Below are 23782 nucleotides of genomic sequence, written 5' to 3'. Positions count from 1 at the left end.
GTGGATCTAGCAAGCAAGCAAGCAGGCAACCATCATCGGAGCGGCAAGGTGCTCAAGCAGAAAAGGAAAATCCACTCCTGAATCACTGATTTCCTTTCATCTAATCTACCTTCGCCGACAAAGGCAACAACAACAACAACAGCATCAACAGTACCGAAACACGATGGAAGCGAAGCATCATCATTCGACATCATCGCCGCCCTTTTCGATCTTTAAGCGCTCGCAACTTTTCCAGCCAGCAGCAGCAGTATCGTCGCAACAGTGTGGGCACAGATTGTCCGGAAGCGACTTCGGGTGCCACTTTTCGTCCAAAGATAGCATAGCCGAATTCTTTTGAAGAGTTTACCGTTAGATGGCGTAATTTTGCATATATCACTGAAGGTGTGTGTCAAACTGAAAAAAAAAGAAGACTAGTGGACAAAAAGATCAAAAAATAACCTTCAATAAAACCAAAAAATCAGATGACCAGAAGGCTAAGTGACGAAGAAGATAGAAAGACCAGAAGACCAGTAGACCAGAATACCAGAAGGCTACAAGACCAGAAGACCAGAAGACCAGAAGACCAGAATACCAGAAGGCTACAAGACCAGAAGACCAAAAGACCAGAAGACCAGAAGACCAGAAGACCAGGAGACCAAAAGACTACAAGACCAGAAGACCAGAAGACCAGAAGACCAGAAGACCAGAAGACCAGAAGACCAGAAGACCAGAAGACCAGAAGACCAGAAGACCAGAAGACCAGAAGACCAGAAGACCAGAAGACCAGAAGACCAGAAGACCAGAAGACCAGAAGACCAGAAGACCAGAAGACCAGAAGACCAGAAGACCAGAAGACCAGAAGACCAGAAGACCAGAAGACCAGAAGACCAGAAGACCAGAAGACCAGAAGACCAGAAGACCAGAAGACCAGAAGACCAGAAGACCAGAAGACCAGAAGACCAGAAGACCAGAAGACCAGAAGACCAGAAGACCAGAAGACCAGAAGACCAGAAGACCAGAAGACCAGAAGACCAGAAGACCAGAAGACCAGAAGACCAGAAGACCAGAAGACCAGAAGACCAGAAGACCAGAAGACCAGAAGACCAGAAGACCAGAAGACCAGAAGACCAGAAGACCAGAAGACCAGAAGACCAGAAGACCAGAAGACCAGAAGACCAGAAGACCAGAAGACCAGAAGATCAGAAGACCAGAAGACCAGAAGACCAGAAGGCCAGAAGACCAGAAGACCAGAAGACCAGAAGACCAGAAGACCAGAAGGCCAGTAGACCAGAAGACCAGAAGACCAGAAGACCAGAAGACCAGAAGACCAGAAGACCAGAAGACCAGAAGACCAGAAGACCAGAAGACCAGAAGACCAGAAGACCAGAAGGCCAGAAGACCAGAAGACCAGAAGGCCAGAAGGCCAGAAGACCAGAAGACCAGAAGACCAGAAGACCAGAAGACCAGAAGACCAGAAGACCAGAAGACCAGAAAACCAGAAGACCAGAAGACCAGAAGACCAGAAGACCAGAAGACCAGAAGACCAGAAGACCAGAAGACCAGAAGACCAGAAGACCAGAAGACCAGAAGACCAGAAGACCAGAAGACCAGAAGACTAGAAGGCCAGAAGACCAGAAGACCAGAAGACCAGAAGACCAGAAGACCAGAAAACCAGAAAACCAGAACACCAGAAGACCAGAACACCAGAACACCAGAAGACCAGAAGACCAGAAAACAAGAAGACTAGAACACCTGCAGAACAAAGTCTAGAAGACCAAAAGACTTATGGCGAAGAAGATAGAAAATAAAATCAAACCTGGAGATCTAAAAACTAGGGAAATCTGGATTCCATATAACTTAAACAAAAGACTTTAAAATCAGAAGAAAAGAAGTTCAAAAATCCAGTACTCATCAGGAAGCTGAAAAGACATGAAGAATGGACATCCAAAATATAAGAAAACCAAAAAATCAGACGACAAGAAGATCGGTGGAGCAGAAGAACAGAAGACCAGAAGTTAGAAGACCAAAAGTCATAAACCAAATAAGACTTCAAATAACATAGAACCAGAAGCTTCAAATATCACAAATCCAGAAAAATGGGCGCCCAGAAAACCATAAACCAGAATAAAACCAAAATACCAGAAAGCTTGAAGATAATGTGATTATAAATTCAGAAAACCAAAACAGAAGAAGATCGATAGATGAGATGTAATTAATTACCTTTTGGGGAATTAAATAACAAAAAAAAAAAAAACAAAAAAAAAACAAGAAGATTGGTAGATCAGAAAAGCAGAAAACTAATTAACCAAAGACCATAGGACCTGACAGCAGGAAGGTTGAAAGCGCAGAAGATCCAAAGCCCAGAGAAAAAAGGCAAGAAAATCAGAAAACCAGAAACAAAAACAAGAAACCAAAAAACTGAGACCTAGAATATAATGAGATCATAAATCCAGAAAAAAGGCTCAGATGTCCAAGAGAACAGATGCCCTCAAGACCAAAAAACCCGAAAAAGCTAAACAACCAGTAGGCTAGACGAAAAGGAATTTAGAAAACCAAAATTAAGTGAGATCAGTACACGAGCAGGAATGAAGAGTATAGGATGAAAAAAAAACCAGAAGACAAACCAAAAAAATTAAACAAAATTCTTAATTTATTTTTTTCTATCTTGTCAAAGATACCCCTTTCTACGGTACCTTTCACGCTACCCATTCACGTGCCCACCCTTGAACGGTCTCCGTTGGTCCTTTTATTCCTACTGTCGGGGTCGAGCGGGAAGTGATTCCAAACGATCAACATTCCTTTAATACCGTAAATTGGAGAGTAAATCGTCCGATTTTCATCTGTGTAACCATCTTTGGTCAAAATGGACACTACTGACTGGAGGAGCGCCGAAAGGAGCAAATCCTTATCGCTCTCGGACGACCATGATGATGATGACGGTGATGGTGACGTTCGTTGTTGGCATTGGGGTTGAACTGGAGATTAGACACACTTTTGCAGCCCCCGGTTCTTGGAACCATTGCGGAGGAAATGCAAAAGGTGTGTGTGTGTGTCTGCCTGTGCGTGGGCTGGGAAAACGATGAAGATCTAGTTTTACGGGATTGAAAATTGAAAAATCCCTTAATAGCATCTTGGAACGTTTGGTCAGAAGAGCGCTTTCCAGCATTCCTGTGGCAATGATTCAGAGAAAAGTGCGCGAAGGATAGTTGTTTGTGATTGGGAAGACTGAAAGCTTGGTAAGTTTACCCAAATGGGTAAAAGATTAAGCTGATCAAGTACATTCCGAGCAGCAGCCGACAGAAAGGAAAAGCAATTTAACAATCCAGATCACTGTTGTAAAGTGCGTTCGGATTGGATTTGGATTGGTTTTGGATTGGATTTGGATTGGATTTGGATTGGATTTGGATTGGATTTGGATTGGATTTGGATTGGATTTGGATTGGATTTGGATTGGATTTGGATTGGATTTGGATTGGATTTGGATTGGATTTGGATTGGATTTGGATTGGATTTGGATTGGATTTGGATTGGATTTGGATTGGATTTGGATTGGATTTGGATTGGATTTGGATTGGATTTGGATTGGATTTGGATTGGATTTGGATTGGATTTGGATTGGATTTGGATTGGATTTGGATTGGATTTGGATTGGATTTGGATTGGATTTGGATTGGATTTGGATTGGATTTGGATTGGATTTGGATTGGATTTGGATTGGATTTGGATTGGATTTGGATTGGATTTGGATTGGATTTGGATTGGATTTGGATTGGATTTGGATTGGATTTGGATTGGATTTGGATTGGATTTGGATTGGATTTGGATTGGATTTGGATTGGATTTGGATTGGATTTGGATTGGATTTGGATTGGATTTGGATTGGATTTGGATTGGATTTGGATTGGATTTGGATTGGATTTGGATTGGATTTGGATTGGATTTGGATTGGATTTGGATTGGATTTGGATTGGATTTGGATTGGATTTGGATTGGATTTGGATTAGATTTGGATTGGATTTGGATTGGATTTGGATTGGATTTGGATTGGATTTTGATTGGATTTGGATTGGATTTGGATTGGATTTCGATTGGATTTGGATTGGATTTGGATTGGATTTGGATTGGATTTGGATTGGATTTGGATTGGATTTGGATTGGATTTGGATTGGATTTGGATTGGATTTCGATTGGATTTGGATTGGATTTGGATTGGATTTGGATTGGATTTGGATTAGATTTGGATTGGATTTGGATTGGATTTGGATTGGATTTGGATTGGATTTTGATTGGATTTGGATTGGATTTGGATTGGATTTCGATTGGATTTGGATTGGATTTGGATTGGATTTGGATTGGATTTGGATTGGATTTGGATTGGATTTGGATTGGATTTGGATTGGATTTGGATTGGATTTGGATTGGATTTGGATTGGATTTGGATTGGATTTGGATTGGATTTGGATTGGATTTGGATTGGATTTGGATTGGATTTGGATTGGATTTGGATTGGATTTGGATTGGATTTGGATTGGATTTGGATTGGATTTGGATTGGATTTGGATTGGATTTGGATTGGATTTGGATTGGATTTGGATTGGATTTGGAATGGATTTGGATTGGATTTGGATTGGATTTGGATTGGATTTGGATTGGATTTGGATTGGATTTTGATTAGATTTGGATTGGATTTGGATTGGATTTGGATTGGATTTGGATTGGATTTGGATTGGATTTTGATTGGATTTGGATTGGATTTGGATTGGATTTGGATTGGATTTGGATTGGATTTGGATTGGATTTGGATTGGATTTGGATTGGATTTGGATTGGATTTGGATTGGATTTGGATTGGATTTGGATTGGATTTGGATTGGATTTGGATTGGATTTGGATTGGATTTGGATTGGATTTGGATTGGATTTGGATTGGATTTGGATTGGATTTGGATTGGATTTGGATTGGATTTGGATTGGATTTGGATTGGATTTGGATTGGATTTGGATTGGATTTGGATTGGATTTGGATTGGATTTGGATTGGATTTGGATTGGATTTGGATTGGATTTGGATTGGATTTGGATTGGATTTGGATTGGATTTGGATTGGATTTGGATTGGATTTGGATTGGATTTGTACTGTCTGTTCTATCTGTTCTGTCTGTTCTGTCTGTTCTGTCTGTTCTGTCTGTTCTGTCTGTTCTGTCTGTTCTGTCTGTTCTGTCTGTTCTGTCTGTTCTGTCTGTTCTGTCTGTGAGTCTTTTGTGTTAAATTAAGCTATTACTCCATCATCGCCACAAATTCCACGTCGACAAATTCACAGAATCCGATTACTGCTTTATTTTACGAACCAGATTTTTTCCGTCAAAACTTTTCAATTGCAGTTACCTGTAAGCGTCACTTGCCGTAGAAGTTTTCCCTTAGGTTAGCGTTACCAGCAGCACACAGGTGCTGGTGAATGTCATCAAGCAGGCAGGGGGCGTACGGAAAAATTCGGAAGCGATTCAGTTTTTTTCCCATTTCACGAACGGCCACAGCAGCAAGTTTGCGTTTTTTATTCTATCTTACCTCCCGTTGCAAACGTTTTCGATCTCCAATCTCGATAAACGGATGTAGCGTAAAGTTTTCAACCCGCTACGCTTCGATGTCTGTTTTTATATGTGAGGTACACGAGACAGCTACCTTATTGTTGGGATGCTCCAGCTAAACGATTGTCGGTAGCACGGTAGCTGTTTCTCGCTGGGAAAATTGTTTTTCTAAGGAAATCACTGCAGTAGAGAAGGTCGATTCATGCTGCTATCCTGGGGGAAGCGTAAAGAAACATGAGCTTATATCTATTCCACTAGAGTGAGATGATGAAATCAATGCCCGAACTATAATCATATAAAGCGGGAGACACCAACAAACGGAAAAAAATGAATACAATACTGCAATAAAAAGTCAATGAAATACATAAATTTTAATGAATATGTTCAATTCCTTTAGCAATCTGCGAGAAAAAAGAAAGAAAATGAAAAGTAAACTAAAGAATAAACAATTTGACAATGCAAACAAACAAAATTAACAAACAAAGTAAAGAATCAAACAGGAAAGAATAAAAGAAATTTCTCCAATTTCCAGTCAGCCCAGACTTCCTAAGAACTCCGTACTTTTCTGAATCCTTTTTCCAACAATAAACAAAATCATTTCGTGAATCTTTTTCCTCACGGAAACTGAACGGTGCTAGCTGGTGAAGTGAAACTCTGGGAAAACTTTGCTCCCAAATCGAATCGAATGACTGTTGCAACTTTTGCCGTGTTGATCGTTTGAGAGCGCACACGTTTTTATACGCTACTGTGCCGCTGCTGGCTGATGCTGTGCTTCTTGTCGTGGTTTTGATTGGTTTGGGCCGCCGCTGTGCTGGCTGAGTGTAGTGGTGGAAGTGGGTGAGATAATTTAGTTTTCAAGACGATTTCCTGGGAAAATTAGATGAAGCTGGGTGGTGTCCTTAGAATGTGTGGTTTTCAATATGACATGGCGAGGGTCGTGATTCGACATAATCATGTACCGGTTACTCAAACGGGCCAACCAATCGCTCTCACCCCGCTGAAATTTCGACTCTTTTCAGCTTTGTTCCAAAAAATCGACCTTTTTGATTCAGTCTGGTATTTTATTAGTTTTATTTTTTTTATTTTTTTTTCTATTTTATTAAGTTCACTTATTTTACTTTATTTATTTTATGCTTCATCTTACTGTGAGTTTGATGAAGCTTGATAGAGAAAAGCCTATTTGAGATCGTTTGACTATCTCCAATAGGCATACACACCCTATAATTATAGGTAGTGAGTTATAGCTGCAATTCGTACAGCTTCAACAGCGTGATAACTTGGGCAATCCTAGTTTCACAAGAAATACTTTCTATCTAGAGCTTCTATTGTCCATAATAACAAGAATCCTTTATGAATCTCCAGCTCTGTCATGAATGTCGACCATCATTAGGCAAGCATCCCTCTCGAATCCAACCCTTCCGGAAAACTATCAGACACCATGACGAATAGTATCCGTCCATCAGTAGCCCATTACCATTTTCAATAGTCCCCATCAGCAGCCCGACAGTAGTCATCTAATCTTCATCAAATCACCATCCCGGCGAATGTGAATTCTGTCTGCTACATTACGGTACGTACCTCCGGCACATGAGTGACCCGTATCGTATCATTTGGCACACCTACCGGACAGACCCGCACGCTCCCTCCCGTATATTGAGGACGAATCCCATTTCATCACCATCATCATCAGCGCTCCAATGTCCACCAATGCCGTTGCTGCTGCTGGTGGTGGCGATGACGTTTTCAATTTTACGCTTAGCTACATCTCCGTTCAATTAATTAAGCCTTTTCAGTTACAGACACGTGGTCGACGCCGGGTGGACGGGCAGTCCCACAAACACACACATCGAGGCCTGCAGCATCGCCAACAGCAGCAGCAGCAGCATCCCCGAAAATCAGGGCATTCTAATTGTTTGGCCCCAAGAGCGGTTGGTTGGTTGGGTTAGTTGAGGACGCGGTGAATGATATAATTTGATTCGTAGTTTTCCGAGGGCTTTTGAATGTGTGAACACGGCTGCACGCAAATGGCTTTTGGGGGCTGCGGCAGGTGGACTCGGAAAGGCAATGAATGCCCTTTGATATGGGTAAATTTGCTAATTAAGTCAAATTCTATGGTTTCCTGTACTGGGTCCCGGAGAAGAACAACGGCAACGTTTGGGCCAGTTTCAGTATTTGAATGGAGAGTAAATTTTAGGATTCTCTTAAAAGTTTGCGATTGCCTACATGGGGCTGTTCTCTAAAACATTTAGGCAGATTGACATAATCATTCTGATTGCTGTTTTCAAGATGTTCATTATCCAATTTTCCTATCCTATGTATTCTCTCCTCTTTCCCTGGGGGTATTCCTGAAGGAATCCCTGAAAGAATCACTTAAGGAATCCCTGGAAGAATTTCTAGAGAAATCGCTGGAACAATCCCTGGAGGAATTCCAGGAAAACTTTCTGGGGGAATCCCAGGAGAAATTTCTGGAGGAACTCTTGGGAAAATTTCCTTGGTGAGTTTTCAAGGAACTCCTGGAGAAATCTTTGGGGGACTCCCGTGGAATCCTCGTAGAATTTGAGAAACTTGAAGAACTCCCGAAGGAGTTCCCGAAGAACTCCTGCAGGATTTTTCGAAAGTTTCGTAGAGTAATTCCTGAGGAACTCCTAAAGGAATTGCAGCATAGCTGCTGAAGAAATTTTTGAGAAACTGCTGGGAAACTCATGAAGAATTTCACGGGAAGTCCTGAGGTATTCCATAGTAACTCGTAGAGGTATTCTCGGAGAACATTACGATGAATTTCTAAGAGACTCCTGGAGGAATTTCCGAGAAACGTCTGAAGGAATTCTTGGGTAATTTCCTGCACTTCAAAATATCATAAAGACCATTTGTATGTCAGTGGACGCACAAGTAACACAAAGAAATGCCCAAAATATGATGAGATACAACAAAAATAATCGTGAAAGAATTACATCGACAAAGAAAAGAGACACAAGAGTGGAGTTTTTAGAGCTTGAAGGTCTTAATTCCAGAATAGTTTGGATGACCTACGTCACCAAGTGAATGTTACTAAGTAATCAGAATTGCACTCTGAGGTTCTAAGGGTAGCGTAGATTACATTCCGCAAGCATTCGCTACAATAAAAATATCCTAAGATTTACAGATATTGCGACCCATACCTCAAAATACATTGGGTCCATTTGTATGCCAGTAGACACCCAAAAAGCAACAAATAGAGATACTCGTAATATAATAAGGTGCAACAGACACAATCGTGAAAGAATTATGCCGATAGATTGAAGAGGAACAAGAGTAGAGCCTGTAAGCCTTGAAGTTCCTAATTCCAGAATAGTTTGGAAAGCCTGGAATATCCCATGAATGTACCAAAGGCATCATAGATGTGCACTGAGCTTCCATCCGATTTTTTTTTTCACAATTAAAGCATGATACAGTATGTAGATTAGACCTGTTCACTTTGAAACTTTTTTTCTCCGATTCTCCGTGACACATCAAATTATCAATCCACATGAAAAAACAAGTCTTCAGTCCAAAATTGAGCCAAATTGATAAAGATTTAAAGGTGTATCAAATCGATTTTGTGTTTTTTTAACCGTTTTCACAGAAATTAACTCATAAATCCAGAAAATTGCTCCGAAAGGGTGCCGAAAATACCGTTAGGATATAGTTAGTACAATGCTCTACAACTTTGCCGAAGATACTACGGTGTTAAAATTGCTTATTTCGAAGCTATTCAATAATTTTAGTTGAGAAATCACGAAAAAACACGATATTTTTACGATTTAACATATAAAAGTCATGTAATTTTACATTATTTTGAGTGACTAAATTAATTAGCTATTTCTCCTTTGTGTAACGAACATTTCGTCCATACATTGTTTTTGTGTAGGAATTCGTTTTCAATGACTAATTATCAAAAGTATGTCACGTTGATACTAAAAATCGCGTAGAGTTGCCAGCACGAATTAAAACAAAGTTACCCATGATTAAGACGTCATGCCATCGTATTCTAATGTCTTTTGATTCAAGTATCAGAAATGGCGCAGATAATAAGGCTCGAGACTGCGGATCAGAAGGTCCCAGGTTCAAGCTCAAATACATAATAAACTTTTTTTTCTTTCTTTGTAGCAGTTAGGATGATGAATTTGCCATGAGCCATGGCCCATGACTTACACGCAATGTCCCAAATAATGATGATCGGGACCTGCCAATTAAGCCCATTCCAGGGCTAGCTACACAGATCGAAAAAGGAGTGTAAAATTCTGTGTCATATGATGCACATGTTTGGAGCGTGGGATATCACAGAAGTTTACATGACATATCATGTAAAAGTCATAAAATATCATGTAAATTTCCATTATATGTCATGTAATTCTACATGACTCTGAGTTTTTACATGACATATAACATAAACTTACTTGATATATCATGTAAACCATTATAGCACTAAGTTTACATGACTAAAATGAAGTTTACATGACGTGTAAATCTCATTTTTTTTTTATTTTTTTTTTTATTTTTACTAACTATTGACTACAACCTTAACCTAATTGGCTCATTCGGCGACAATTAGCACCATCACGGAGCCGTGCTTCATTTTTTCAATTATATTACAACATTTTTAAATGATTATATTTTATAAAGGGAAATTTAGGAAACGGGATGGGAAATTACAATATAAATACTGATAAAATATAACTGTGGGTCTAAGGGTATGGAATCAAATATTTTGATCAATGGATTGAAGAAACTTATTCACGTGCTTCAAATACGGTATGTTACGGGATCCAAGCACGTCTCGAATGGGCACTCCAGTAGGCATCTTGTCTCTCCTCAAACTGTTGATTAACGCGTTCCTTTTGGTATTGTGACGTTCGCAGGACCATACTTTGTGGTCTATATCTTCGTAGGCTTTGTCGCACGAGCATATGTTTTCCTGTAAAATATTAATGCGAAACAGATGGGATTTGCAGCCATAATGGTTGGAGATTATGCGAGACATGTTACGTATAAAATTTCTAGAGACGGAAAGACTATCGAACCATGGTTTCCATGATACTGTTGGGCAGATGGAGAAACACCATCTACTCATCTGATCCGAACACCAAGATTGTTGCCACTCTGAACGAACATATTCTTTTATTTGAGTGAAGTACTCCCTTGTTTGAATTTCCCTCTGGTATAGAGGTCCATTTACCGCGCCTTCTTTTGCGAGTGCATCGGCTTCTTCGTTCCCATAGATTGAACTATGGGCAGGAACCCACAAGAAAACAATTGTATATCCTGCCTGAGACAGATTGTATACGATTTCCTTGATTTTCAAAAGAAAATGGGACGCCTTTGTGTCAAAACGATTAGTACTGAGTTCATTTAGAGCACTCATACTATCTGAACAGATAAAATACTTAGAAGGGGCATTCTGCGTTATCAGCTGACAACAATAAAAAATGGCAAGTACTTCTGTTAAGAACACCGAACAAGGTTCACTTAGTTTGAACGAATGGCCTTTCTGATCATTGTATACACCAAAACCGGCAGCAGTTCCTGATTTGGAACCATCAGAATAAAACACTTGAGCATTTCCTGCATTCATCAACTTGCTCCGGAGTGCGGAAGCAGCAAATTTAGGTATTAACCAAACCGGTATATCACGTACTGTCTCATGGATGGAAATATCGACTGTCAAAGAAAAAGTGTGAATGTCTATCGCGTAATCGAAATACTCCAGTGAGGGTGTTTTGTCAACATCAATGGTAACTACGTGTCTGTATGCGGCGAGTATCTTACTTGAGGGATTAATTTCAAACAGCTTATCCAAAACACGTTCAACGTCATTTTTAGCACCGAAGCTCTGAATAACGAATCGACAACTTAGTTCAAAATATCTAAGCGAAAGCGAAGGAATTCCAGCTAGAACCTCCAACGATTGAGTATGAGTTGATTGCATCAGTCCAAGAGAAATACGGATGCAGCGATTCTGAAGTCTGCATAACTTCAACATGTGCGTCTTTGCAGCTTGATTAAACACAAAACTACCGTATTCCAATACAGACAGGATTGTAGTCTTGTATAGCGTCAACAAGAGTTTGGGATGAGCACCCCACCAGGTACCCGTGATGGTTCTCAAAAAGTTTACACGTTTTTGGCATTTTTTCATTAAATAATTAATGTGAATTTTCCAAGTCATTTAAGGATCATACCAAATGCCAAGATATTTGGTTTCGTATACAAGTTTAACTTCTGAGCCGTAGAGTAAAATTTTCAAGCTAGCAGGCGATCGTTTTCGTGAGAAAACCATTAGTTCTGTTTTTTCGTTTGAGTACGAAAAGCCGTGCGAGTCTCCCCAGAGAACAAGATTATTCATCGTTTGTTGAAGTGATGTTTGCATAGCTATCCTATCATTTCCAGTTATCCAAATGACACTATCATCAGCATACTGAACAAGGTAACACTCATCTACTATACAATTGTCCATATCATTCGTATATATGTTGAACAGGAACGGGCTCAAACATGAGCCTTGCGGTAAACCGAAAAAGCTATCCCTGGAAATCTTAGCGACGTTGTTCAAGTAAAATGTCATTTTCTTTTTTGAAAGGAGATTTAGCAAAAAATTCGAAATTAATATAGGAACGCCAATACTGTTTAGTTTCGAGCACAGCTTATCGATTCGAACCGAATCATAGGCTCCGGAGACATCAAGAAAAACCGCGGCTAGTTCTTCTTTTCTGTTGAATGCAATTTGAACATTTGTTGCTAAAAGTGCAAGGCAGTCCCGTGTTCCTCTTCCGCGCCGGAAACCATATTGGGTATTAGACAGCACACCTGTTTTCTCAATCAAGGGTTCTAAACGATTCAGAATCATTTTTTCTAGCAGTTTTCTCGGACAGGGCAGCAAGCAAATCGGGCGATACGAATCTTCAGAGGAAGGATCTTTGCTAGGTTTCAAAATACCGATAACTTTGATCTCCCGCCACTCCTCTGGGCATACATTTTCAATGACGAATCTGTTAAATATATGAAGCAAAAATAATTTCACTTCTTTCGGCAGTTTCTCCAACACACTAAACTTTATGCCATCCAACCCCGGGCATGAATTTTTCGATGATTCTAGCGCAAACTCGAACTCTTGAATCGTGAATGGAGAAGCAATACTGTTCATGGAGTGATGAGAGTTTTCAACATCAAGGTAAATGTTATCGGTAGAAACAAAATCGGGACAAATTTTCTGAGCAAATCGTGTCATCCATTCTTCGGAATAATTATCAATTGGCGTTGATGTTAGGCTACTATTCCTAAGCTTGCGAGCAGTCGACCATAAAGTTGCCAAAGCAGTATCTTTATCCAGGCTTTCAACAAAAGACCTCCAATATCCGCGTTTTTTCTTTTTCGTAGTTCTGACAAAACGAGCTTCTAGCCTTTTGTAATCAAGGTAATCTTTTTGAAATCCAGTACGACGATATTTTTTGAACATCTCTGATTTGGCCTGCAAAGCATCTGTGCATTCTGCATCCCACCATATTGTTGGGGGCCGTTTGAAATTTTGAACAGTTGGAATAGGTTTTGTTTGGGAGCCGCAAAGGGCATCAACGATGCCACGAGCAAATCTGGAGTAACTATCATTGAGATTAATAGTGTCCTGGATGTCGTTAATTACTTTAGAAACTTTGATGGAGAATAACTGCCAGTTAACATGTTTTGTCAAATCAAACATAACACACCTGTCCTGTAGTATCTGACCTAATTTGGAATATTTTATCACAATTGGTAGGTGATCACTGCCAAAAGGATCACTTACGGTTTTCCACGAGCAATTTAAAGCGATTGTTGAAGAACATAATGAGAGATCTAAACATGATGGATTGTTGATTTGATGTATACGAGTATAAGAGCCGTCGTTCAAAATGCTGAAGCGAAAATCATCTAGAATTTCCATAATGATCTTTGACCTCCCATCATCTCTGCATGACCCCCATGCCACTCCATGCGCATTGAAATCCCCAAGAATCATGCAAGGTTGCGGTAATGAGTTTAGAATTTGTCGTAATGGCTCTGCACTAAACGGACAATTCGGAGGAATGTACACCGAAAGAATGGAACACGTGAAATCTTTCATCTTGATGGAACAGGCAACTGCCTCGATTGACCCTGCGTTTGCAACAGAAAGAGAATGAAATTCAATACCTCTTCGAATGCCGATTAGAACACCTCCGTACGGCTCTGAACGGTCTTTGCGAAGTATATGATACCCAGGGATGTTAAGGAAATTAGCATCTGTCAGCCATGTCTCACAGATACAAAAAACGTCAACCTCGAATTCGGCTAGCATTGCATGTAAGCCTGTCAATCTTCGAATAATGCTTCTAGCATTCCACTGAAGAACGGAAAGAGAGAGCTTAGGGTTACTACTCTCCATTTTTGCAACCGAAGAATTCAATGAGCGGCGAGAGGAGGGGCAGAAGAGACTTGAGAGCTTCCCAGATTTTCGACAATACAGGGGCAACGGATTCAACGAGCTCACACCACGTTGGATTGGCACCGAACAGACGACATAACGACTTCAATATATCGGACACCGAATCGGCAGCGACCTCTGTTTGTTCTACCCTCCTGAATCCCGGCACATCTTTTGTAGGACGAAGCGAAGGGAAATGTTTCAGCGATGGAACGAAAGCCTCTGGATGATCAACTGATAGAGATTTGAAACCTGTTGTTCCTGAATTAGCTTTACGCTTACGCAGAGGGGGCCGATAACTACAGTGAGCTTGATTTTGGACGTCATTCTCGGTTGAATCTGCCACAGATTCATTTCCGAGCGGGGAGAACACGTTTGAAGTAGGGATAGGACCGTGAACAGCATTTAACAACTCAGCGCGGTTTGCTCTGCTGCGAACCACCAGTTTGTTCTTAGCCTGCTTTCTTACTTCTTGGTACACCTTGCACGTCGTGAGCGAATCGTGACTAGCTTTGCATAGAATGCACGTGTTTGTATTTCCAGGACATTTTGCGGACTCGTGATCTTGACCACACTTTATGCACTTCAATTTGTTGGAACAAAACTTTTCCGTGTGACCGAACGTATTGCAACGACTGCAGAGCATGACTTTGGGAGTGTAAACCCGAACCGGAATAATAGCCTTACTGACATTGATGAAATCAGGAATCATGGTTCCTGCAAAAGTTATTCGGAGGGCACTAGAGTTCACCCTGCTGGATTTGTCGGAACTCAGTGTAGTAAGTCTTTCACAATCGACCACAGGTACCGAAGGAAGAGCCCTATTATCGAACCCCCCCTCACCGTGCTGCATGACTACCTCCGGCGAAAGAGTTTCGTCATAAATGACCCCATCGATCTCTACGTCTTCACATGGAATGTAAACCCTGTAAACTCCCTCAAAGCGCTTCATTTTGACTACTTCGCTTGCCTCCTCTCGTTTTGAAAGGATGACCCTGACCTTGAACTCGTTGATTTTCTTCACTTCTTTGACAGAAGTGAACTTGCTGTACAATTCAGCTGATATCAGCAACATTTTGAGCGGTACTGACATCTTACGAAAGTTTACCACGAAAGGGCCTTTCGCACCAATCGGGTATTGCCGGATCCGGGGGAATCTTGGCTGTGGGTCTGATGTTTTAGTGCTATCATCTTCTTCTCCGTCCCCGTCCATTGTGGCAATGGACGAGCGGAAGCTAACAAAATCTTCTTTTGTTTCACTGCGAATCGAACAATACTTAGCTTGAATAAAGATACTCCAACAATGGTTTGTGAACAATAAATCAGCACACACTACAGACCACGAGAGAGATTGAAAACACGTCTGCTTACGATCACTGGTGAGCGAAGACTGCCTGTAAATCTCATTATTTTTATCTGTGTAGATATTTAGTTTACTTATTGACAAGAAATCGTGTCGACGAGATCAGCTGGACGAAATATTGGACATCTGTTTGATACCTATTAATTTAGCTAAAACAATTCAATACGATGATGGAACTATATGGAACTATAGGGCCCATATAGCCGAGGCGGTAAACGCACGGGTATTCAGCATGACCATGCTGAGGGTGACGGGTTCGATTCCCGGTCGGTCCAGGGTCTTTTCGTAATGGAAATTTCTTTGACTTCCTTGGGCATAGAGTATCTTCGTGCCTGCCACACGATATACGCATGCAAAATGGTCATTGGCAGAGGAAGCTCTCAGTTAATAACTGTGGAAGTGCTCATAGAACACTAAGCTGAGAAGCAGGCTTTGTCCCAATGAGGACGTTACGCCAAGAAGAGAGAGAGAGAGAGACGATGATGGAACTGCTTCTGGATGCAAAATTTATCATACAACTATGGGGATTACTTGCATCTATCTAGCCACAAGCAACACAACTACACGATAAAGGGAGACTTCAATCTTACTATGCACTCTACGGTTTCGAAACAAGGCTATGATGCCAAATTGCAATGAGATGCAGAGCGTAGTCTCATTAACTTATAGCTGGATCGAGACGCAAAAAATCCTATTCCAGGCTAGATTCCAGGGCTCGAACCTTGAATCTTCGAATCGGCAGTCTCATGCTCAACCATCTACACCAAATTGAAACTGATGCAGATGCGACAAAGAAATGTAATGACGTTTTAATCATGGGTAACTTTGTTTAATTTTGTGCTGGCAACTCTATGCGATTTTTAGTATCAACGTGACATACTTTTGATAATTAGTCAATGAAAACGAATTCCTACACTAAAATGATGTATGGAGGAAATGTTTGTAACACGTAGGAGCAATAGCTAATTAAATTAGTTACTTAAAACAATGTAAATTTACATGACTTTGACCTGAAAAACCGTAAAAATATTGTATTTTTTCGCGATTTTTTAACGAAAATGGTTGAATAACTTTGAAATAAGCAATTTAAACACCGTAGTGTCTTCGGCAAAGTTGTAGAGTATTGTTCCAACTATATTTTAACGGTGTTTTTGGTACCTTTTCGGTGCAATTTTTTGGATATTGGAGTACATTTTCGTGAAAATGCTCGATAAACCACAAAATCGATTTGATACACCTCTAAACCTTTATCAATTTGGCTCATTTTTGGACTGAAGACTTGTTTTTGCATGTGGATTGATAATTTGATGTGACACGGGTAGGTCAAAAAAAGTGAACAGGTCTAATGTAGATACTAAAGATGGGCAATCAGATCCGGATCCGTTGAAAAGATCCGGATCCGTGCAGTGAGTGAGCGAACCGTGGTTCTTTTCCAGAGAGAGCCGGATCACCCGTCCGTGTGCCTCTGTGCGAAAGACCCGCACGCAGAACTCGATGTACACAGCGCAACGAGTAACTTTCACGCAGCGACCGAAAAGACAAAATAATTTTCACGCAGATTTGTGTAACACCGGATCAACACAAAATATGTGCTGATCCGGTGTTACACAAATCTGCGTGAAAATTCTTTTGTCTTTTTGCTCGCTGCGTGAAAGTTACTCTTGCGCTGTGTTGTTTCATTTAAGGGTGCGAAAAAAAAAAACCGTTCGCTCCTCTTTGCATCGCTCTCTGGATTACTTGCAGCAAATTCTCTCAGACACAGCACACGACACTCACTCTCTTGATGTGTTATGGCATTCCCGCATCCACCTTACCCCCTAGCAGCGTGTTTGGGTCGTTCGAGTCAGGCCTCCCAGTACAGTCGGATCTGCGCTCTTCCGATTGAGCATCGTGTGCGTTGTTAGCGGACCGCATGCGTGAATTCTTCGCTACACGCAGAACTCGATGTACACAGCGCAACGAGTAACTTTCACGCAGCGACCGAAAAGACAAAAGAATTTTCACGCAGATTTGTGCAACACCATTTTTTGTGTTGATCCAGTCTTACACAAATATGAGTGAAAAATCCTTTGTCTTTTTGCTCGCTGTGTGAAAGTTACTCGTGCGCTGTGTTGTTTCATTCAAGGGTGTAGGGAACAGAACGCGGTTTGTATACGACTGTAGTGGTGAGGGTTCGGAGCCACCGCTGGCTATTTAGCTGTGTTTGCTTGGCGTTAGGAAAAAGCACGTTTCGTAAAGTTATGCCTGCTCAGGGCGGTTCGGTCATTCATGACTGAGCCGCAGATCCGATCAGAAGATCCGGTTCACTAGAGTGATTGATCCGACTCGGTTCCGATCACTGAAGTGAGCAGTTTTGCCCACCTCTAGTAGATACCGTAACCCAAACTTCAAAGTGTATTGGAGGCCATTTGTATTTCACGGAATGTCCAACTACCACAATATCAAGTTGCTCATAGCATTGCGAGGTCTAATGGACATCAACGTGACTTCATTTCTTGAACAGAGTGAACACAAACGTTGGTAGATGTTTTAGATCTTGAGAAAATGAATTCCATAGTAGTTTGGATGACCTAGGTCACTCATTTCATGTACCATGAATTTTCTAGAGCCTCAAAGCCTTTTTGAGTACCGTAGACTATGTTCTGTGATCATTCATCGTGTATAAAATTTGGTCGAGAATGCTGGATTTGTGTCACAAACTTCGGAGTACTTTGGATGCCTTAGAATAGCTCTGGGATCAAAACTTCAACAGACTATGATAGGTAGTAATACATTGCATGTCAAGGATCAGTGAAAACTATTGATGATTAGCAAAACGATGAAATTTCAGCAAAAACATGTGGAATTGGGCTTCGTGGCCGTGCGTAAGCCTCGGAGTGTGGGTTCGATTCCCGCTCCAGCCCGTGAAAACTTTTCGTCAAACGGAAAATTCTCCACTGGACCACTGGGTGTTTCGTGTGTTACCGTTCAGTCTGTGCAACCTATGGTAGAAGACGGTGTAGTGCCTTTTTTAAGGATTTATAAAAAATACAAAAAAAGCCTCGTATTTTCGGCTCCCAGCAAAAGGGGGAGGGTGCATTTCATAACACAACTGTTCCCTTGACTATAAAATAATCCTGGGTAAAATGTTTCAAAACAAAGAAGATATTGCATTTCTACCAAAAGTAGACCATCCCGGGTGTTTACGGGTTAAATCACGGACAAAACGCTATTGAAATATTTTGTAGAAATTTGTGTAGAGTTTGTGAAATAGGAGTGCTCAGGGTGTGGCTTCGAAGTCAGTTTGGCTTTCTATTCCGCAGAATCATTACTTGTTCTGCGGCTTAAAGCGCCGGTCTAGCGAATACGGAGTCGTGAGTTCGAATCCCACCAGAACGCGATTATTTTCACAAAATTCACCTCTCAATTTCAGTCGACAGTTTCCATTCGCGCGCGACAGACGTCTGTTCACGCAACTCAAACTTCCCGCGATCACTGTTGAAGCACAAGATGTCTTCGTACAGGAAGAATACTCTTGTAGTGGACTTCAGTGTCTTGCCGAAGCGCTTACCAACGGACAAGGTGGAGGAGTTCCTCAAGCATTTCGTGAAAATCGATATGGCTGATGTAAGGAGCGTCCAACTGCATACTCTAAGGAACTGTGTGTACCTCGAAATGCACAATGCAGGCGTTCCTCCTCGCCTGGCAAAACAACACCATCTACGGCACTCAATCGACTACAAAGGAACCATCTACTACATTCCAGTTTATGTAGACGGTCCCACTACCACCATTCGGATTCACGATCTTTCTCCACAAATGCCCAATACAACGATCTCCGACTACCTGCAACAGTACGGCAAAGTCATCTCTATCACCAACGAAGTGTGGAAAAACTATTTTGCTGGACTACCAAACGGTGTAAGAGTGGTACGCATGAGGATGGAGAAGCCGGTGCCGTCACACATCAAAATCGACGATCAACCTTCGCTTGTCACCTACCCGAACGGCGAGAAACCCAAACCATCGCCGTCTGTCCACGAGAAGGAAGAAGAACAAAAGCAACGCCTAGAACAAACGTCCAATTCTGCTGCTGTCGATCCCGCGAACGGCGATGATCTCGGTGATGATCAACAAAAACTGCCGATTGAAATCGATGATGATGATGATGACGACGACAACGACAATGAGCCATTTTACGAGACGTTTCGGATCAGCTGATCGCTCATTTCATGAATGAAAATTTGACAGGAGGTTGCGCCCAAGCCCGTGAGTGTTAATATCAATATCAACACTGTTGTCGTTTCGTAAAATAGACTATAGAGAAACTGACGAACTACAAACAACTACGAAGCGGCGACTGTCCACCAGAACATCGAGTGAAGATAATGACGTACACAGCTAATCGCGTTCGGTAATTTTTACCGAAATCTCAACCGCTGAGCGTTCGGTAATGGATTTTTAACGGAATTCTGTAAAAAACTAACAAATTTCGGTAAAATGTTATCGTTTATCTGTCAATCTCTAACGAGCTTCGGTAAAAGTTACTACCATTACCGATTTTTTTTCTGTAAAACAAACTTAACGGTTGAGATTTCGGTAAAACATTACCGAAGTCGGTGATTTTTTCTAACTGTGTAGAGCAAACGCATGTCAAGAACCAGGAAGAACAAGAAGGAAAAGAGCGATGTGAATCTTCTGATTCGGGTTGGAAACAGATAAAAATTGAACTTTGATTGATTTAGGTAGAATAATTCATAAGTGAATTCGCTGACAAACCATGTATGAAAATTAATTATATCATTTGAATTGTTTTATTATTTGAAGATGAACCGGACACGAATGCACTTTCATGTGTAAAGTGTCGATAATAAAATGAAATAAAACCTCTCAATTTGTCAATTAGCAACATTTCGTACATTCTAACTACAATTTTTTCCAGAATGCTGGATACATTTCAGGAAAAAAAAAACAAAGAAATATTTGAAGTAAATTCTGAAGACATTCCTCGGAAGTCACTAGAGAAAATACATAACAAAGGATTTGAAAGAATAGCTGGAAGAACTGGCAGTTTTTAATGGAATAATTTCTTCAAAAATACCTTGAAAAATTCCTAAGAATTGATTCTGGAGTGATTTCTATAGAAATTGTTGAGAGAAAAGAAAGAAATGAATTCCTGGAGAAACTATTGAAAAAAAAAACCAGGAGAAACTCATCAAAAGAATTTTCTTCAGAATTAAAAAAAAATGGCCGATACCCTGAATAAATTGAGTCATACCGGGAGGAATCTTGTTACGGGTATAAATATTTGTTACAATTAAAAAATTTAATATGTTATAAGTTTATTATTCGTGCGTTCTTTGTGATATATGTTTTATTTTAACTTGTATATATTCCCATAATTTTAATGCACATTTATAGGGTTCTGAAAAGAGAGGCCAATGAGATGCAATGGGGCACGTTCGGTGTAGTACTAGATTTGTAGTAATGAGCTGAATTTTAGTGTGGTGAGAAGGTCAGTTCTCTGTGTCTGCAATGAAATGGTACAAAAAACGTGGGTATTATGATTCCTTACCTAATTTGATGCTGTTTGAGCAAAACTTTGGATAACTATGTTGTTTATGTTGCAAGAAATGGAGAAAACAACAACATTGTTGCCTAAACTTTTGCTCAAACAGCATCAAATTAGGCAAGGAATCATAATACCTACGCTTTTTGCACAATTTAATTGCAGAAACAGAGAATTGACTTTCTCACCATACTAAAATTCAGCTCATTACTACAAATCTAGTACTTCACCGACCTGTCCTATTCTCCTTTGATTGCCAACTTTCAGGCAAGGTTGCAACCATTCATTTGCAAAGATTTACATTCATTTGCTATTATCTCAGTTCAGAAGCATGCTATCGAAAAACAATGTATGGATGAATTTAACCTTGTAGTTTCATCTGAAAATTTGCCGAATAACATTGGGGTCGCAAATGTATGCCAAAGTCGTGAGCGAGCTGTGAAGGCAACTCTCCACGTGGTGAATATAAATTTCATTCACGCTGTGGAAAGTTGCCTTCACAGCTCGCTCACGACTTTGGAATGCGTGTGCGACCCCAATGTTATTCGGCAAACTTTCAGATAAAACTACAAGGTTAAATTCATCCATACATTGTTTTTCGATAGCATGATTCTGAACTGAGATAATAGCAAATGAATGTAAATCTTTGCAAATGAATGGTTGCAACCTTGCTTTCAGGCCATTTCTGGCAGCGGTCAAGTACTAGAGATGTAAACCTTTCCGTGCCACGGACTTCAAGTTGTTGATCTCAAGTATCGAACCCCGAAACGGTATGCCCGATTAGGATTAGTTTTCCTAGACAAAACCAAGCTATGAACACAGCAACAAATGCTGTGAACTAAAAGGCAAACTGTCAACTAAAAAACAATTCCAGGGTGACTGATGGACCCAAATCAATACATGAAACCTCGCCATCCTGTGATCGGAAGGAGTTATCCATCTGGATAACAGGGCACATTTATGTTATGTGTTGTGCTGCGTCAATTTGTGATGTTCCTAATTTGTGCATTTGTAAGGCTCTATGATTATCGTGAAGTGTTAATACTTTGTAATAATTAATTTCTTTAATTTTTGTAACAACCCCTGAAGAAATTCAAGCAATGATTTCTGGAAAAGATTCTGAAAAAAAATTGAATATCTATGGAAAAACCCTAGAGGAGTTTCAGAAAGAATCTCCGATACTTTGAGAAAAAATTGCATCTGTTGAAGAAAACTCTGGCAATATTTTTGGAGGAGTCCCTTGAACTTGAACTAAAAAAATCCTCTAAGGAATCCAAGGAGTTTATAAAGGCATTTCGGAGGAAACCCATGCACAAATTTAAAGATGAATCTTTTGTGATATTTTTTTGCGAAACACCTGGAGAGATCCCAAAGATAGTTCATGGAAATTTTCAAAACATACATGGGATAGACAAAATGATCGGGACAGGCAAAATTTTCACTTTTCAAAAAATGTTCAACTATCTGTAACTCTTTGAAAAGTGTTCCAAATGTTCTTAAATTTTTTTTGTAAGTTAATCAACTAGTTGTGTATCAGTTGTATAATTTGGAAAAAATCGGTCCATGAAGATTCTTGAAAAAGGTAAATTATCCGATAGCCAACTTTTAACTGTTATATCTCCGGATTCAATGAACCAAATGCAATGAAGTTTTGACCATTAATGACTTGAATAATAAGCTATGAAAAACCTTTGACTTAACTTGAAATTCTTAAAACGGGAGAAAATAATAACGATAAGATTATTTTATAATAAAACACCAAAATTTCCAAAACTTCAACATCGTTTCAAAATTCAAGATATAAATTAAAGTTCATTTAATTTCCCTCTCATTGACTTATATATAAATGTGATATGATAAAAAGTAACAACTTAGCCGCCAATCAATTGAAAAAGTAATCGGATGCATATTAACCCACGAGCGATCGCGCTGTTGTATTTTGTACAACACGTTGAAAAAATCTCGCATTTTGTACTCAGCATTAGCGTGGTGCTGACGCAGGTAGTCAACCGCGCGAGTTACGGAAGGTTAAAAATAGACCATTTTACTAAAAAAAGCGTGAAATAATGAAATTGCTATAACTTTTTCTCTTGTAGAAAACTTCAGGATAAGTTAAACGTTTTTCAGAGTTCATTATATATGTCTTCAATGGTCAAAATTTCATTGCAATCGGTCCATTGAATCCGGAGATATAACAGCTCAAAGTTGGCTATCGGATAATTATATATTTTCCAAGAATCTTTATAGCATCGGGCAGAATGGCCCGAACTTTCTCATATTTGAACCCACTGATACACAACTAGTTGGTCAACTAACAGTGAAAATTTAAGAATTTTTCATGCACTTTTCGAAAAGTTATAGCTAGTTGAACATTTTTTGGAAAGTGATAATTTTGACTGTCCCGATCATTTTGTCTATCCCCTGTAGATAGTAGGCAGTCCCAAAAACATCGATGTTAAAATAGTCAAGGAGCTCAACCCTAATAAGAAAAATTCAAATATGTATAAGCATTTTTGTAGAACAAAACATTTTTATAGGTTTCGCCAGGGCAATTTGAATATTTAAAATTGGTAATAAAAAAAATTAAAAAATACTTTTCCAACTTCTTATTTTTTAAATATATTTTTGTATCTAGGAACCATTAAGCATTGTATTGGTTTTTGAAATATTGTGTTCATATTGACGAAATAATGTTTTTGTACCGTTTGCAAATTTTCTAATTTTTCATAAAAATTGACCAAAAATACATGTATAATTTTCTGATTAAAAAATGTCTAGAAGCTGAGATTTTACGCTTTTAATCAATGAGCAGACATTGGTTCAAATCTTGCTAAACTGACAAACGTTTCGTTTATACA

At 39.9% G+C, this 23782-nt stretch overlaps 1 long non-coding RNA gene across 1 annotated transcript in view; it reads right to left on the bottom strand.

The window, feature by feature from the left end:
* Nucleotides 1-22957, bottom strand: part of LOC134289425 (uncharacterized) — an 85238-nt gene extending 62281 nt beyond the window's left edge. Inside the window, exon 1 of the long non-coding RNA XR_009998513.1 lies at nt 22839-22957. This is a non-coding gene — a long non-coding RNA (uncharacterized LOC134289425). The remainder of the gene's footprint in view (nt 1-22838) is intronic.
* Nucleotides 22958-23782: the final 825 nt, after the last annotated feature.

Source organism: Aedes albopictus, chromosome 3, assembly GCF_035046485.1.
Source record: "Aedes albopictus strain Foshan chromosome 3, AalbF5, whole genome shotgun sequence".
In the NCBI taxonomy this organism is placed as follows: domain Eukaryota; kingdom Metazoa; phylum Arthropoda; class Insecta; order Diptera; family Culicidae; genus Aedes; species Aedes albopictus.
The sequence above is the reverse complement of the archived record's forward strand: the minus strand, read 5'-3'. Positions and strand labels throughout refer to the sequence as shown.